The 20,207-nt window shown below is 25.5% G+C and overlaps 1 protein-coding gene across 9 annotated transcripts in view; it reads right to left on the reverse strand.

Annotated features, from left to right (window-relative positions):
- Positions 1-20,207, reverse strand: part of LOC107450919 (uncharacterized) — a 653,937-nt gene that overhangs the window by 297,925 nt on the left and 335,805 nt on the right. The gene's annotated exons all lie outside the window — the stretch shown is intronic.

A 20,207-nucleotide genomic window follows, 5' to 3' on the forward strand; every position in this document is an offset into this window, starting at 1 on the left:
ATAAAAACCATTTATTCGTTACAGTACTGTAATTTCAGTGCAGTATTATCAGAACAGTACTATATTATCAGTATTCTGTATTATATGTACAGTAATCTCACTAGAATTATTTTCTGCGTAATATCCATCTAAGAATTCAAATTTTTTTCGTGTTTTTTTTAAAGTTATTTTAATATAAAACATGGTCGGGAAATTGGCTTTGTATGTTTGCGGATCTCCAAAAATAAACCCACAGCATACGATTTGTGTACCGAGGTACAAATCAGGCTCTGTTTAATTTCTTTATTTTTAAGTATGACTGGAATTTATACAAATGGAATAAAATCTACTATTTAATATAGATTGCATTTAAACACAAATTGCATTTGCATATTTGGTTTTGAAGGACAATTCTTAGTTGAATTGAAATTTTTTTTAAATTGAAATCAAAATTTACACGAATTAATAAGTACTTTCAATAATCAAATTAAACAGAAATGACTCAATAACTTAAGGGTTTTATTTTAGAAAAAAATGTAAAGCAAAATTTTGCTAAAATTGCAGTATGTTGAAATTTACTACCTCACTTATACTTGTTTGATAATGTGGTAAAGAGAATTACAGGTATTGAAATTGGTTGTTGCAAATGTATATAAACCTGAAAAATTGAATGCTCTTAATGAATCGAAACTTGTAAAACTTTATGTTGGGAATGAATTAAATGTTATAAAACTGTAAAGTTGTAGGTGAAATATATTTTTGTTATTAATATATGATATCATTTGACTTTTATATGCATATATTTACATTAAATAAAGTAGAAATACTGTACTGATGTGGAAAATGGCTCCAACTGTCTTGCAACAAATTATTAAAAATTTTGTCATTATAAATTTAAAATTATTAATATTTTTAAAATTATTTTTTTATGAATGATTAAAAAAAGATCAAAACATTTTTGCATCGAATTGAAACAAAACATAAATTGAAAACAAAACTTTTATAATATTGACCCGTAATCAATAATTGTGGTTTTGCTCGTGTTGTGTGAAATTTACAGAAACGGCTAGCAAAATAACCTATTATTTGTTTAACCTGTAACTGAGACAAAAATGATCGCGGGCTATTATTGGCATGTATTAAACTCTATAATTTTAACTTAATGGTATGTACATATTTTAGATAATGAGAAAAGCATATTATTTTACAGTAAGTACAATTTAAAATTCTTTGCACTGATGGCTAAATAGTTGTAATTTATTTTAAGCTCATTAAAGGAACATGATTCAAATACAGTTATGACTCTACAGTTAGACAGATTTATTATAAATAATAGAACTTAGTTTATTCAACTGCTAAATTATTTAAATTTGTAAAATTAAATTGCTTCCTTAATAATAACTTAAAATGTTTTATAAAAAATGCGCTAAATTGTATTGCGTTCAAAATTAATGTTATTTTATTACACCGTTCAAAGAATAACTAATGTTATTCCTGTTAAAAGATATTCTTAAAATTCAAGGAGGCGATTCTATTTGCAGTTAATTATAATAAGCCTTAATTTTAGTAACTCTCGTATGTTAAAAATTTTTAAAAATTTAATTCTGTTCCTTCATGTTCAGTTATTACTCTAATGTAAAAGTTATTCTCAGTAAATTGGACGATTAATTTATTATAGATGATTTTAGAATAAAGGAAATTATTAATAGAAACGTATAAATTAAATACGTAGAATAGCTATTTTAAAACCGGTGTCTAATTTGTAATGTGAAAAATTTTAACATTCTTGCGTTCAAAGTTCAATTGGTTTAATATATTTTCTGTCGAAATCTGAGTTAAAGTTCAAAGAAGTATTTTAACAATCATTTTAAACTGTAGTACGCATGCGACAATAATTTGCGCAAAAATTATATATTTGGTTTAAAAATTGAAAAAAAAAATCGAATTTTACAAACTGCATTGAATGTTATAATAAATTATACGTGCAAAGTTTTTATTGCGAAACAGTGTTTACTTAAGTTAGTGATAGCTTTTTCAGTGTAATACATTCCCAAAGTAGTAAATATTAATAATTTATACTATTTAATTTCAACATAGTCACTGTGATGCGTAAGCAAAGTCTATGATGTTGGGCAAACTTTATAAGAAATTTTTTTGTTTTAAGTTCGTAAATATCTTTTTCGAAATGATTATAAAATTTTTATAATTTATAAGCAATGCATATAGTCATAGTATATACCCGATTCTCACTTTAAGCAAAACATTTTTTAAGGAATAAAACATATTATTATTAACATAAAATAAAGCGTATCCCTTACACAACATCAAAAACCGAAATTCCGAAGCGATTTTAATAACAATCTTCGCGATAAATTTAACTGAATAATTTGATATCGATTACAAATCAAATAAAATAGAATGAAAGCGAATAAATAAAGCCTATTGAAGAAATGATTATGACATTCAACTTTCAAAACGGGTTAACGGGCTCTTCGATAAGCTCTAGGTAGTTTACATATTGAAGAATAAATGCAACTCTCGATCACAGAGCGAAATTCATTTCCGAAAATATTAGTTGCATAAAAGCAAAAGGAAAGCCTCAAACCGCCCATTAAACCACAGTTCAAGGGCAGTGAAAACCGGAGTCTTCAATCCGAGTTGACAGCATAAACGAGGAGAGTTTCTCCGTCTGAACTGAGCGAAGAGAGTAAATTATCCGGAGGAGAAAACAGGAGAGAAGAAGGAAAAGAGAAGGCAGTTTCTTTTTAGAGTAAAGATACTGGGAAAAAAGTGAGGAGAAAAGAGTGAGTGTGGAGGAGCGGGGGTGTGTGGTATATGACGCCCCCACACGCAATTTCTCATTATGCAGGGGGTTCTGGGATGTGTGTTGTAAAGGGGTGGTGCCACCTCCACGCTTAGAACTCTCCAGCAGGAAGGAGGTGCTTTTGTTTTCAATCGGCGCATAATCTGGTGTAAAAAAAAGGGGCTCGTTAGCATAAATAGGGGGAAGCTTATTACCCCAATTCATTAATTCTTTCTTTTTTGCAGGAATGCTTGCATACATTAGCCTCGTTCCTGAATTTCTAAGCGTTACCCCCCCCCCCCTCCTAACTGGAAAAGCGTGTGGTTGTTGTTTTTATTCCGCTATGTTTGCTTTATTGCATTTTCACCCCTTTTATATTTTTGCTGTTTAAAGGCAGTGGAGCCCAGCGAATGCGGTCTTTGTTTTTCTCTCACATGGATCAGTGGATGTAAAGAATTGATTCTAGCTTTAAGCTGAAATGAATGCATTATAAAATGTCATATTGAAAAAAAAAATTATACATATATAAAAAAAAAAAAGATTTGTTCAATTAAAAAAGGGGCAATTATTATTTTTTCTATAAAGGAAGAACTGAGTAATAATTTTTATTTAAGTTTGCGCTTTATCTTGCCATGACTGTATTGTCATATAGAAAAAAGAAAAAAAATCCTAAAAAATGTTTGCTCAGTAATAATAATAATAAAAAAATAATCGAGGCATTTATTTTTCTTTAATAAAGAAAAAAATATGTTATAATTTTTAATCAAGTTTAAGATTTAGGTTGTGATGAGTGTAATATAAAAAGTCATAAAAAAATTAAAAAAAATGAAGAGTTTCTTCAAAAAAATGAAGAGTTATGCAATGAATTTAGATAAGATTTAGCTTTATGTTGAATTGAATGGTTAATGGAATGTCATGTAGGGGAAAAATATATATATATGATAATAAAGAATGTAGTTTAATTAAAAATAATTCGTGGTATATGTTTCTTCAAAAAAGCAAGATTTATGTAATAGTTTTATTTCTTTAAGTGGCATATCGTTAATAAGCTGGTGTAAAGATTTGAAATTATAGTTTTTATAACTGACTTCTTTTTATTTATTTCTTCTAGCTATTTTGAAAAATATGCTTTTTTTATTTGTTGATTTATTAGTGAAGCATGCTTTTTTTAGTGGTTTGATAAAATGTATGAATCTGAGTGAAAAACTAAAATAAAAAGAAATTTATGTATTTTTTTTAAAAAATGACGTTATTTGTTACTGTGTCATAAATTTTTCTGCTACTTTTTTTATTTAAGTTTATACAGCCACATAATTTTTTACAACCACCAAATCAAAACCTTGATTATTTATCAAACCATGTTGCGTTTTCAAGATAATTCTTTTTATTTTTTCAAATTTTTTATTTTATTTATTTATTTAAATATTTAATAAGCTTTAATTATTCTTAAACTACGATATTCAGTCCTTACTATATACGCTCTATTTCTGTTTTGAGAATAATATTATCTAAATATATATTTCCTCTTATATATAACAATATTGAATATTGTATAAATATAGAACAATATTGTATAAATATATATATATATTTATACAATATTGTTCGGTTTTATTTTTTGCAGTTCTGATTTCTTTTTTTAAGTTTACTATCAGTATTTATTTAAGAGTGACGAATAAAGAATGAAGTAAAAATGATACAATTATAAGTAAAAACAAAACACTAAGTAATGAAAAAACAAACTTTATTTTAATAAGCAAAGAAATACAACAAATGAAATCAATATAAGCACCAGATTAAAATATATTAGATAATATTATAACAAAAATGATACTTAAATTAACAACGGAAATACTGTCAATGCTTAAGCCTATTATAATGTTTCTTTGAAGTACTCAAACAAAGAGCAAATATACATTGGTTTAATTTAAGCTTTTAATTAATTGAATGGAAGTGATTAATATTATTTCATAACTGAGAAATGTTGAAACAAGAAAGAAAAAAAAACTTTCTTTTTGATAAGAGAAAATTAAAAATGATATTAACAGTTAAAATAGGTCAAGGTAAATTAAAATTTGAACATGATATTAACTAACAATACTGCCTGTTGTCAATTTTTGATAAATAAATAAAATAACTAAGAAGTAATGATATGAATATTATGTTTTGTTATAAATGAATCATTAGATCATTATCATGAATATTTACAAAAGTGGATTTATAATTTGTTGACAATTGTAAAAATATCAAAGAAAAAAAAAAAACGAAATAAATGACATATGCAAAAAAAGTTAAGAATAGATCACAACTTACTAGCAGCTCACTATAATAAAAAAAAAGCATTAATGAGTTTTTGAAATTATACTAAAATCTTAACCTTTTTAGTAATAATTTAATATTGCATTTAAGATGGAACAAAGATAATATTTGAAGAAAACATTTGATGCTTTTCAGCTATAAATAAAATTAAAATTGAAAGTTAAAAGAAAACATAAATTAGTAAATAAGTTAAAATTATTTTTACCACTATGAGTGTTAAAATTGATATGCATAAACTTTACATAACTTATTCATTAATTCAAAAAAATATATTAACTCTTTGATGTCAAAAAACATTAGATTTGATTCTGAATAAATTGAAAAAGAAGTTGAGTATTCTCTGAAGTAAAGGGGAAAAAAAATCTGAAATTGATATATTGAACAAAGGTATTTATAAATTCTTGAATATTGTCTTAAAGAGCGTTGTAAACAAATTTATGATGCACCTATAGTATAAATAAACAATAAAAAAAAAACCTTCTTCACTTTATTTTCTAAAAAAAGAGAATAAATAATAAACTGTGATTTATGAAAAACATCTATTGCAAAAACTTACAATGGACAAAAGCTAATTAATAATACCGTCTATTTCAGTCTAAACCTAAATTATTTGAAAATAAGAAAATGCATATTTTTCTTAATTAAAAAATGCATGTTTAGAATGTATGGTACCAAAATAAATATTATACTGAGCGATAAATAAAAATCCATTGCACATTTTAATATATTAAAATACAGTAAAATAATTAGTGTCATTAAGTTTAAGCTTATTGCGTAAATTTAAAACATTTAAAGCATTAATTTAAAGCATTTTTTAAGTAAATTTAAAGCATTTTTTTGTGGCTAATAAAAATCTGAATATCCATCTCTAATAAATGAATCTCTGAATATTTTGTATGTTCATTGCTAACGTTTTACCAAGTCTTCCAATTGTTTTAATACTTTTAATTTTTAATTACTAATTTAAAATGTATTTAATATAACATAAAAATGTATATATTAGCTCAAAAACAAATGTATCTCGAAAACTTGATAATATACTTCAATTGTTTTTGTATTAGGCAAAGGTGTTTGTCATACTGAAATTTTGTTACACTTCAATAACGATGTGTAAACTATAACTGTGTTATTTTAGTCGTCAAATTTATAAAATATCTCCGGAAACGGTAAATATACATTGTACCGTTGAGAAGCAAAAATTATAATAAACCATAAGAATATATTTATCATATTCGAAATTTTTTTTCCAATTTACAAAACGAGGATATTATATACCTCCTTTTAACAAAGCAATTCAAACAACGATATACACAACAATAGAATGCTGAGTAAAACAGTCTCAAAATTTTTTTATTCATTCATACTTAAAATTATTGTATAAAACGACATAAAATGGTTTTATGGTAGTTGGGAGTATATTTGGCCCTTGGGAGTATATTTAATAATATCAATTTAATAAGAGCATCTTTTGCTGCACCAATACCACATTGTTAGAAGATTCGGAGAAAGTTTAACCATAATACCATTTAAATTTGTGCCAACCTTAATATTATATTAAGTTTAACCATATTATTGCTGTTTTGGAATTCGATTACACGATAGTCTGGTTCAAATTGAGCGGGGGTGGGATAAATTCAACCCCTTATTATGGTTGCAGCAAATTTACATCATTCGTGATACCAACGTATTGGTTCAACGTTTAACCGATTTTTCAGAGAATCAAAATTTTTTTAAATGTTGCTGTCGTTACTTATCTCCAGAGGTCAGAGGGCGTTAGACCAGATCTATAAATCCATTGACGTGTAAAAAGTTGGAAACAAGGAGCGGAGAAGTGTAAATTTCTTCTCGAAGAAGTCCCAAACATCTTAAAGTATGATTTTTTTAAGTTTAAATATGTATCATAATTTGGCACTTCATGGCGTATACATGGGTCTATACGTGCCGGTTCTCTGTAAATGTTTTATTAAAATTAATATGTTTTTATTTCTTCAATATTGATTCGAAATTTTTTGCTTCACTAAAATTTCGTAATGTTAGCATTTAATTATACGGCTATTAAAATTATAGATAAGAGGATGATAAGTAATAGTAATAAAGCATACATTATAAAAAATAATAACCAGTAATCATACGCATCAATACGAAGATGCTAAATATTTTATGAGTACAAAAGTATTTTATGAGTGCAAAACAATAATTAATTCATAAATATTATGTGATTTTAAGAATCCATACTCTAGAATTCATGTTCTATTAAAGGTTGGACAGAAAATGAATATATTTAAGTAATATATTTAATAAATGTGTCGGAAAACATCCATTATAACATGGGGAATTTGAATATTAAATTTTATTATTAAGCAGTGGGAATCAATATGTATATTGTAATTTAGTAACAATGAAAGTAAATATTGCAAAAGAAAAGATAGAAAATAAACAAGAACAAAAAAGTTAATTAAAAAATATTGCTTTCGGAGTATATTACTAATTAATAAAAAAAAATATAGAAAATCTATTTCTATATTGCATGGGTTATAATTGTGGTTATTTCAAAGATGTTTTATTTTTCTGAAATTAAATGTCATAAAATGTAATTGTCTAAAAATAAAGAAAAAACATCTTGGTGAGTGGAAAACTCTTGCAAGTTGGCAGTCGTTACTCTGTCAAGTTGTCAAGTTAAAAAAGTTAAACATAAAATTTGAGAACAAATACGTCTTTTTTAAACATTTAGGAAAGAATTTTTGTGTTTATTATGCTAATTAATATGCGACTATAGAAAACAACTATAGAAAATATACAATAATATTTTTTATAGTTTTATGATAATTAATATGCGTTTTGACTCGCTATTGATTCGTGTTATTGAAAGTGAAGTGTTAACGGATTATAATTTTAATTAATTTGCCATATTTATTTACAATAATGATAGGATTGAGAAATTACATATATTAAACATGTTGATAAAAAACTAGTAATACTTGTATAAAGCTATAAAGGAGTGATTGTAAACTTGTCTGAAAAAATTCAAAATTAATTTTTTAACACTAAGATATTGAAAATAGAAGGTGCGCTGAGGTATTATGAATAAAGAAGAGTACAAAAGTAAGAACTAAATTAGGAGGATAGATACATAAATCCAAGTATCAGTTTATATTTATTTATAAACACCTTTTTTTTAAATCTCAGATACATGCTTTAAAAAAGTTTTTTTTCACTGATTACCTTCTGTCCTCAAAGCTACTTGCAAAGTAGATTAAATTTGCGAATTCTTATATGAAAATGAATTGTTTGCAATAAAAAATGCTGATAACTTCTTTTTATGCTATTTAGGTTACGTTCCCTGTTATTTTAAACCATTTATTTATAAAAAACTTATAAATGGAAAACGGCGGTCACGGGAACATTGATTGAGAAGATAAGATTTGCAAAATAATTTTACTTTAATAGCACATGAAGATTGAATAAATTACAAATTGTTCAATGAGGATTTATTTCACGCAAAAAAAAAAAAATGTATGATGAAAAATTTATCGTAAATAGTCACGATTGATAATAATAGAAAAATAGTTTTAATTGGGAAAAAGTTGGGCTTAAAATAAATAATGAAAAAAAAAATAAAACAAGAACGTGGAATTAATATAAGTTTTTTTTTATGAGGAAAGTATATAATATCGTTTTCATTCGAACGCAAAAGAACATGTTTGAACAATTGCTTTATTAAAGAAGAATGCAAGGAAATACTAATGAACTGTTTTTTTCCTTCTGATTAATCAGCATATATATGTCCTCAATGGTCTTAATAAATAAAATAAGTTTCTGTCTTAAAAGGAAATAAAATTTCTGAGAAAATGTATATAAAATGTATAATGAAATATGTATTTTCATAGGAAAAAAAACGTCCCTTTTTTGTGTGCCATCATGAAAAAAGTATTTTAAATATAAAAAACAGCTATTTTCTTCCAAATACAATGTTCTAATACAGATAAATTTAAGCGTCAGAAAAATGTTGGCGCACATTTAAGTATTTCATGAGATTTTTACAATGTAACAAAATCTTTTCAATTTTAAATTTCTATAACTTTATAATATATATATAGTTTTAGTTATAGTTTTTTTAAACTTTGTTATAAATGAAAATTATGGTGGATTCGTACGATTTTCATATCTAAATGATGACTGGACTAAAATATATTTTTCATTTTTATCTTAGCACCATCACTGAGTGAAAACGTGGATTGTTTTACCAGAATAATTAATTACTTTGTAATTTCAATAGAGGTTCCTAATTTGTTACCATGGATCGATATTTATTAGCAATTGTTCCCTGTTTAATATCCGAATACCTCTATTTAATTTAAGTAGATTATTATTTTAAGGCAGATGATTGTTAGTTAAGCGCAAGAAATTTTTCTTAACGCAATTAGATTTTTGTTTAGGTTCTTAATTTTTTCAAAAATAACTATAGTTTTTCTCTTTGAATAAATTTTTAAATCGAATTTAATTTTTTAATTTTGATAGAATTTTATAATAAAAATATAAAAATCATTAAAATTTGATGTTTTAAAATTCGTGAAAGGAAACTGCAAAATAATTTTTAAAATCGCTGAATTTCTGAAATAAATGGCGAAAAAACTATCAAGAAATGTTTATAATTTTAAAAAACAAATTATAAAATAATGTAGACAGGAAAAACCAAATTTAATGAACCAGGAAGGGGATTGTACTGAATGAAGCTACTTAAGCTGAACTATATTAGTGACATTAAAATATTACTTTAATATAAAAACTTATTATAGATCACTTTTATTAAATTGTATTATTATAAGATAAATTCTAAAACTATAGAGTTCGATGAATTATGGAAATAATTAATGAAGTTGCTAAAGCCTAGTAGTGAGGGCTATGGAAATACATGAAAACAAAATGTATAATGAATTTTATGATACAGCATAATTAAAAAGAAATTAGAACATATTTAATAAACTAAATATAATAGGGAACTAATTTATAAACTTGGTTAGTCTGAAAAATAAGCGCTATCAAAGACTACTATTAAATAGATAATATTATTAAAAAATAAATTTTATAGCAATATAGTCACGATTGCTTAAGTTTAATAAAGTATGGAAATAATTCACGTATTTTACTTAATCATTTATGAAATTACTTTAATCAATAAGTATTATAAAAATGCTGATAAATGACTATAATAAAATTTAAAAAAATCTTATGCAACAACACTTACTACAAAATAAATAAAATAAATAGGAGAATAGTTTATAAACTTGCTTAATGTCGTAAAGTAAGTGCCATAGAAAACTACTTTAAAATAAGTTTAATATCATAAGAGATTATATAATATAGTCACGAAAAATAAACCTCAATAGATTAGGGATATAATACAAGGGGGCAAAGTTACTAATAAGTGCTAACTATAATAACATAAGTAAAATTTTATAGTTCAACAGTTGCTATAACATAAATTAAAACAGGCTTAAACAATTCGCTTAATCATAGAAATAAGTTACCATATTACACTACTACAAAGTAATTATACTAGCACAAATGGAAATTTAGAATAATATACTCCCGACAGTTACTTAAAATTACCATAACTAAAAAAATATAACAAAATTAGAAACTTAAATTAAAATTACGAAAAAAGTTGCTAATAAAATACATATTGCATTAGCAGCTACCAAAAAAATTAAATAAAGTAAGGAAATAAATTACAAACTTACTTAGCATTTTCAATAAAAATATTACTCTCTTAATAGAAATTTTTGTTCTACCTTATAAGACATCATGTAAAAGTATGGCGCTGAATTGTGACCTGTTTTACTGTACCCCGGGTCAACGTTCTAAGGGGTTTTAGGTGTATCGGAACGCGAGCATATGAGTTTATGGGAACTAAGGGGCTTTTTAGGGTTCTGTCTTCTAAAGAGATAAAGAGTTGAAATTTTTTTAGTTAAATCTAAGGCTACTCTAGTACGTTCAACCCTTTTTTTGCTTTCTTTACCCTGTTGAACAATATGAGAAAAACCGTACCTGAGTATTGAACTTCCCTAACTCCGGAGTTCAAACTTCCCCTAGTACACCTCCTTATCCGGAAATTCCGCATAAAAAAATGTTAACCTGCCTCGGTATTTGACGGTAGGTGCAAAACTTAAGTTGAATGTACTGTAAGTAAACATAGAAGTTAAGAAAACTTATATTTCCACATCTCAAAGAATACTGAGCAACGTAATATCTTTTTCATATTTCAGATATCACAAAAAGAATATTTTTTTTGAAGAAAAAAAAAGAGAAATAGTTCCATGGGATATGATTTTTATGACGACTTGATCTTAAGATTTGATTTTAAAGTAGATTTTTTTCCATAAATAACATTATACACTGTAAAAAATTACAAATCAAATTAAGATAAAAAGTACTGGTAAGATAAAAGTACCGTATATTTTACAGAAATAATTAATTAACTACAGTGATTCAATGATTTTACAATAAATATTGCTGTAAAAATGCACGGAAAATAATTTTTTCTGTTCTGTAAAATTTCTCGGTGAAAAATACCGGCTCCTTGGAAGCCGGTACATTCCAGCGTAGTTTGTTCCAGAATTTTTTACAGCACATATAAAACGACTTCGAATCAATTTTTCAAAAAAAAAAACTTAAGATTAGATATTAATATAACCTAACTTTTTTCATAAAAAACTTAATTTAAGTTTTTTTTTTATTTATTTATTTATTTTTTTTTTTATAGAATCTAATTTTTCATTAAACAACGTAAGTTTTCATAAAATTCATATTATTCAAAATATATAATAATGCTGCTATTTGATTGAGCTTGAGGCATTTTGGAGGCAATAGATTTTACGAAAATAAAAAAAATAGTTAACTTGTATTTTAATAAATATTCCATAAACAATGCTAATTTCAAAATAGATTATTGAGTTGGAGATTAAAAAAAAGTTGAGATAGGGGTTGAGGCTGGTCTAAGCCAATATAATTTAGTTTATTAATGCTTTTACTGTATAATTTACAATCTTATTAAAGATCACTTCTATTAATATCTTTAAGTTTCTATTTTATAGATAACCATTCTACTTAACCCTGTTTCATGCATAGACTTCATGAAAAAATTCCTGATCAAATTACGGTATAAAGTAACGGCACTTCGGGTGCTTCACCCGTAAATTCCATTTTACTGTAAAATATTATACTGTAATTCTTGCAGTAATATTTATTTAATTAGGGTGATTCTGCGGTTTTATAGTAATTACTACTGTTAAAATTACGGTATATCAGATTTTTTTTGCTCCGAAATATATTTCTGAAAAATAGATTTTGCAGTAAAAAGTACCAACACCCTGAGTGCCATTACTTTTTACCTCAATTTGATCCGTGATTTTTTATACTGCCTTTTACTTAATAAGGAGTATTTCATAAACGTTGTTAATTTCAAAATGGATGGCAGGTCTGAGGTTAAAGAATGTCAGAAAGTGTGAGACCAATGTAAAAAAAAAAAAAAAATTAAAACAAATCTAAAATTATTTTACCTTTTCTTTTAAAAGAATATATGAAAAATTTCAAAATAAATATTTTGAAATTTTTCATATATTCTTTGCTTATTATTTGAGATTTCTACCATATCATAGGTTTCAAATCAGAAGAAAAGTATTGTGAATGTGATTCACTTTATTAATGACTTGCTACTTGGGTACAAAATTTTTCCAACAAAGCACTGAATCTACAATTAGTAACACGTAAAAAAGATATTTTCCTTCCAAAAAAGCAAGCAGCCTCTAACTCTAAATGTGTTCGAGGTCGATATTTAATAACTTTTTTAAGACAAGTTAATGTTTTAGCAATAAAAAATTTAATTTATTCTTAAGAAAGGACCTAAAGTTCTGCACATTAATTATTTTTTTAAAGATCAATAAATATTGTTATGAAATAAGAAGGAATCAGAAAAAATGAACAGGAGGATTAGTATTTAAAATCATTAAACAGTAGATTACTAATTTTGAAAAAACTTCAAGCGTACTAAAAATCATACAAAAGTATTTTTAAAGAAAGATAGTAAAATGGAATGTACTGTAAGAATTTGAATGTTCTAAAGCGATCTATTTTTTTCAAAAATAATTTGCAGTTTACTTACTTGCCTATTTCTCATCATCGTGTATAATTATAATATTACTTACATTTTGCTTGATTAATAAGACGCTGACAGAAAAATACAACAACTGAACGTTTAAAAATAATTTATAAACTAATAATTAATGATAAAATAATTAATAAATTAATTAAAAATCATATATATCAATAAGCTTTTAATACTCTAATATATACCAAATAATAAAATGAGTGTATAGTAAACCTATTGAACAGATTATTATCACCCTAAATATAATTTATTAATTTTGGAAAGATTTCGATTTTATTTTTATATTCATTTTTAGATTTTATACGCAGAATAATTTCAGATGAAAGAGCAATTTATACAATTTAATTTAATTTTTTTAATTGATCTGTATTGAACGGTTTTAGATGAAGCGCACTTAAGGCTCATTCATTTCAAATTTAGAGCAACTGACTACGCGAACTAACTTTCTGTTGACCAATGCTGCTTAATGGCTCCAATGTATTCTCTTTGACATATTATCTTCAAAATAAATATTATTTGATGATTAAAATGAATTAAAATTTTTTTCCATGAATTAATTTTAATGTTTTCCTCCAAATGACAAGCTTTTGAATATGATTTTAAGCAATTCGACGAATATCTTAATGAATATTAAAATATGTTAGCAAATTAGTTTCGATAATTATTTACTGGCTCTATTTTTATTGCTCTTTCAATTTTATAAATCTTCCACTTGGGATATTAGAATTCATTTTTTAATCTCTTAATGGATTAATTTTTAACTATGGATAGTTAATAATAAATATAAAATGATCTCCTATTAAATAGGAGTTATATTTGTGTTGTTAACTTTTGGATCCATCAGTTTAATAACAATTTGTTCTTGGTTAATATTTAGCGAAGCACTTACGCACATAATATCGCTTAATGAAAAGGGTTTCTTATAACTTTCCGAGAAATTGTCTTTATTGATAGAAAATGCTGAGTTCAATTATGCATTAAGAAATTTGATAATATGATGAATTGTGATTTCTTGGAAGAACTTTTCTGAAGATATATGATGCACATTTAATTATTTCCGTCCCTTTAATTTTTCATCATCCAGTTTCATGTGCTAGTACGGATATTATCATTTTAAAATGAAATGTTACTAAATCGGTAATAATCTGATAATTATTTTAATTAATTCGCAATAATTATTTTTAACACGAAAGATAAAATTAGAAGATATTTTTGAAGAATTTTGTCCCATTTTGATGGAAGGAAGAACGCGTGGATGCTATGAATTATAAAGGTTTATTGGCTTAATCTTTTCTCTCTTAAGTATGGTTTTTGGTACGGAAAAAAACTATATATATATATATATATATATATATATATATATATATATATATATATATATATATATATATATATATATATATATATATATATATATATATATATATATATATATATATATATATATATATATATATATATACATATATATGATATACTTGATTCGTTATACTTGATTTTTACTCTCGTTTAAAAGAACTTTTTTATTTTCATAAATAATAAAAATTAATCAAAACAAAAAATAGAATAATAAAACACAATTGTATTCTGTACTAACCACGCTGAGAAAAAAAACTATAGTCAAAATTACCTGAATGGTTTTATGGGAACAGCAAAACGCTCGATAATTTTTACTGAAGCACTTGATTGACTTGTATTGATTTCGGTAAAATTAACAACGAAATATGGCTTTATAATATCTGATAAAATTTGGTAAATATGGTAAAGTTTTGGCATTTTGATCACGATACCGTAGATCATGGCATAAAAAACTCTTATTCGGAAAAATTTGCTTTTCAGTTTTGTATTTCTTACTAAATGTATGGTAATAAGAACTAAAATTTTGGAAACCAGAATTTCAGATAAACCGCTACCACATTAAAAAAAAGTACCAAAAGAATGGTTTAAATATAGTATATTGTGGCTTTATTATCCAGAATATTTTTTTTTGTATCACAAATACATTACCATACAGTACGGAAATTTTACCAGACTTTTTTTTTCTCTGTGCAATGTCTATAGGACAAACTGATCAAAAGGACAATTGATTTTTTAGTTGAAAATAAAAGGTGAAGAACACGATGACTAAAGCAGCTTCAACTACATGGTTAGGAGAAAAATATGCCAATATGCCTATGACATACATAATAAAAATAATAATGACTAGAAAAATAATTCGAAAAAGTAATAGTAATTACCGAAAAAACAAGAAAAATTCTTTCAACATTGCTAATTATAAATTATTTCTATCAGTAATTAATATATACTTTAAAGTTTTAAGAACAGATTTTAAATATTAATACTTCTTTTTTAATACTTATTCTGCTGAAAAGTTATCCATGAAGTTATAAAACTCACATAATTTCTAAAATGTTTTAGATTGTTTCTAATTTACTTGCTTCACTTTAAGTGACAAAACAGTTAAGATTTCGATGTTTTAAAACAGTCTTGCATTGTTTAAAGAAGTTTCTTCAAAATGTAGATTTTATTCACGCAAATCTTTATCTGCATCAAAAGAGCTTTTTCATTAATTAAACAGCTTTCTCTACTTCTTCACAAAAGTAAGGTTTTTGAAATGAGGCCAAATGTAGTTCTTATAAACAACTTGAGGTTAGGTTAAAACTATTGTTTCGAAATGGTAACAAAATAAATCAATAGAAATATAAACGACTTTGCCGAATTGAAATGGAGATTACTAGTTGAATTGAAGTAGATTTTCGGGTGGAAATGCGAAAGTAGCGGTAAGATTAAAACAACTTGTTAGATTTTGAAGTAATTCTGTTCATTTCTTAAGTACCTATTAAACTAACCTCTGAACTTTAAGCATTAAATAATTCAATCTTTAAGCTAGGAAAGACAAGGTTTAAGAAAATTATTGTGAATTTTAAAATTGCATGATTTAAGGACTAAATAACTTTATTTAAAAAATATACAAAGAAGGAAAGAAAACTGAAAATTTATGCTGTCTAACTAAGAATGATTTTATTTTTATTTCCTTTAACTGGACTAGCCTCTGAAATTTTTCAAACATTTAGTTTTGAATTATTTGAACATTTTTTTCAATTTCAATAAGAAAAACTGAATGAATTAGTTTACGTTTCATTTTTTTAATAGTTACACATTTAATTTAAGAAGTAATTCAATGAAATGAAGAAATATCTTGTAAAATAAGGAATAAGGACAGTTGGAAACAGATATGCTCTAGGGCTCAATCTTAATAGTTCGCGAGGTGACCTCATTTATGCAAATTAGTTAGTGCAGAAGATATTTTAAGCTAAAAAATCAGACACAAAAACGGACTTCCTCTGAATAAACATACCTTCTTTTTGATGGATTTGGATTTCTGACCCCCAAAATATAAGGAGGAGCAGAAATCTGGTAAATATGGTCCCAATAGTTTGATCAGGAGAGCGCTCCAATTTTTGGAGCTCTTAATGTTACTTTTACTTTTTGGGTATTTCGCTATATTTCTAGAACTTTCTAAGCGAATTAAAAAACGTTTACACACAAATATAAAATTTGAAGTATAAAATTCCACAGATAATTCCACGGAAAAAGTAATATTTAGAAAAAATATTTATCGTTTTTTATTATTTTATTTAAGAATGGTAGAAAAAAGTTTGAATTGGAAGGGATACTAATTTTTGCATCATTTTGAAAAATTCAATTTTGCATAGTGAAATGCAAAAATTGAGCTATAAATATTTACTAAAAGTTATTTTTTTGCATGGAATTATCTTTTTGTAAACAAATTTTACAATTGTGTGCAAAAGTGTTTCAATTTGCTTAAAAAGTTCTGAAGTACAAACTATTTGGCCCATATTTCCCAGATTGCGACTACCTCCTATATTTTGGAGGTGACAAACAAGGAAGATAATGCACACATTTTTTTTTGTGCACTATTACGGATTTATTTCTCAATTTTAAAACTAAAAATATCATTCAATTATGACTAAAACTTTACATTCTAGTTTAAAATATTGTATAAACACCTATTTTAAGATGTTTAAAAGATTTTCTTTGTTTAATATAATGTAAAGAAGAAGGGATACTTTTGTGAAAGAACAGTTCGGATCATTTCAAATTTCTTTCTCTAAATTATTACTATTTGGATACAGGTGATAAAACTTAAATGTTCATTTGAAGTTGGGTCTCTTAAATTTTTTGGTGGGGAGACTCTATAATATTCACGAAAATTTCCTGGAATCGTTTAAGCATTGCGCAAAGCCGACACATAAGTGAGAGACATTGTCACTTTACTTGTAAGGCAAGATAATATTGCAGTTTAAAGTCTTTAAATTTTGAATTTTTAGAGATAGAACAATTTGAAAATTTTGGATAAGTAGAAATCCCAAAAATACAATACAATTATAAAAATCTATCCAATTTCTTGGGCAAAGTTAAGTATTAGTCATAGTTAGTTCATTAAGTTCACTCAGAAGGTCACTTCAGAGAAAACCCACTTCTGAAATACGAGGATTAAGTATCAAGGGGAGGAGTACTCCTGTTTATTTTAAATTATGTTATCAAATCTTGGCAAATTAGTCGGCACCACAAGACGAATCACTTCTTCAATATTCCTTAAATTTGATTTTATGGTAGTCAAAGATGATAATGTCGAAGAAATACGTCGCTGAAAAAAATGTAAGTAATTTTATGGCTGTTTGAGATATCATTGGAAATTCTTTGCGGCCCCATAGCAAAAAGTCTTTTAAAAGACACATTAAATCAATTTTCAGACACTATTAATACCTTGCTTAAAATTATTTGGTAAATGTAAAATTATTATAGGTTAAAGAAATATCATAGTTGCTAAAATTTTTGCCAACCGCTGCTTCAAGACTTTCGACCTCAATTGGGATTGCGACCCACAGTTTAAGAAATGCTGATCTAAAGGGACATGTAAGTCAATTCTAGCCTTTTTCATGCACTGCTACTTGAGCAAGGTAGGTATTGCCTTTAGTTAGTATTGTAAAATTATTATAGGCTAAAGAAATATCATAGTTTCATATCAAATTTTTGCCAAACTGTAAAATTTATATACAATTTGTTATGGATCTAACAAAAATTGATAGTTTCATATCAAATTTTTGCCAACCGTTGCTTCAATACTTGCGACCCCAATTGGAATTGCGACCCACAGTTTAAGAAATGCTGATCTAAAGGTACAAGTTAAGTCAATTCTAGCCTTTTTCATGCACTGCTACCTGAGCAAGGTAAGTATTGCTTTTATTGAATTATGAAAATAAAATTGTAAATTTTCAGTTAAATTTAATTTTGTTTTATCATTTAGTGCAACAAACATTTAAAAGAATGTTGTAGTCTTGATTATTATATATTTTTTATTAAAATACCTATTAATAAAAGAGTTGTTTCAAAAGATTTGTTTCTTGTCAGAAAAAAGTTAAATACACGAGGGGATTTTTAAGGAATATCTGTAGCACCTTTGAGAAATGTCTCTGGCACTTTTCAGAACGAATCTTAATCTCAATCTTCAATATCAGAAATACACAGTAAATTCATAAAAACTAAATGTAATTATTTAATTTTTTTTAACAAAAGTACAATTAGATGATAAAATCTACTGAAAGTGAATTTAACTAGCAATATTTTGAAAAATTTATTTATTTTGTTTGGGAAGTGAAATTTTTCTAGTTTAAGTCTGTTTATGTGGATTATTTGAGAAATTAAACATAAATTTTCAGAGAGCTGAATATTGGGCTGTATTCGAAACATACGACTGTTTTGAAAGACAAATAATTTTCATTTCATTTTTTCTATTGGAATCAAATTTAAAAAAAAACATACTGGCCAGGGACTTTTACACGCAGCTGTATGTTATATTTTTCAGTTTATGTTTTTCATAAACTTTAATATGAGCATATATAATACAAATGAGGACAAATTAGCATAAGTTCGAAACTTTAATTAGACATATTTAATAGCTATTTTCAAAAATGTTTAATCTTGTCTCTTATTGCAGGTAAACTCAAGACATAAGGTTCGAATTCATAAGAAAAAAGTAAAACATCCGAAGCAATCGAAGCCTTTTGTTATTTAAATAGTATTTTTTTCCTTTTCTTAAATAACTGTTATTTAGTAAATAACTTTTTTATATTGTTCAAAGAATACATATATATATATATAAACACAAAGAAGAAGATTAAAATAAAATAGAAAAACTGTCATAGCCATAATTAAAGACATCTAGACATTAGGTACCTTTACACACAGTTTTCTAGATTTTTAAAAGCTTTTTAGTTTTTTATTTCATTATTCAAAAAATAGTTTTGCTTTCATAAGTCAAAGAAATGTAAAAAAAGAAAAAAAATACGCCCTGCTGAATTTGTATTAAAAAATTTTTGTATAAGAAAAACATAAACCTTTGAAAAAGTTGTTCAAAGTTACCCCTTCTACTCCACATAATACTAATATTTCCAAACCTACTTAAATGCTCTGAATGCATACAATTTCAAAGATCATTGTTCAATTAATATTTATTATTATTTATAAATTTTTGGCCATGAATTATTTTATGATTAAGAAACTCATAAGCTTTTTCTCAGATTTTACAAAGTACTAATTACTAGTTATTACCAAAACGAAAGAAAATTAATTGGATTGATATTACGTAACAACTCGTTTAATAACTTAATTGAAGAGAAAAATTCCAAGAACACGTTAAAAATACAATCTGGACTTATAATTTTTGAGACAGAATCATTATGAAAGATCAATTGCCACTGCATAAGCTTATAATCTTATTAAGATTTCCAGTTTCAGAATGTGCAGCTACATTAATATAAAAAAATAAAACCACTACTTAAACTTTTTCTTGCAGATCTGAGCCTTTGTTGCCATATTATGCAATGAAAAATGATTAAAAGATCTTAACAAATA

This window comes from Parasteatoda tepidariorum, chromosome 11 (assembly GCF_982258835.1).
Source record: "Parasteatoda tepidariorum strain Cologne lab strain chromosome 11, Ptep-v5.0, whole genome shotgun sequence".
NCBI lineage: Eukaryota > Metazoa > Arthropoda > Arachnida > Araneae > Theridiidae > Parasteatoda > Parasteatoda tepidariorum.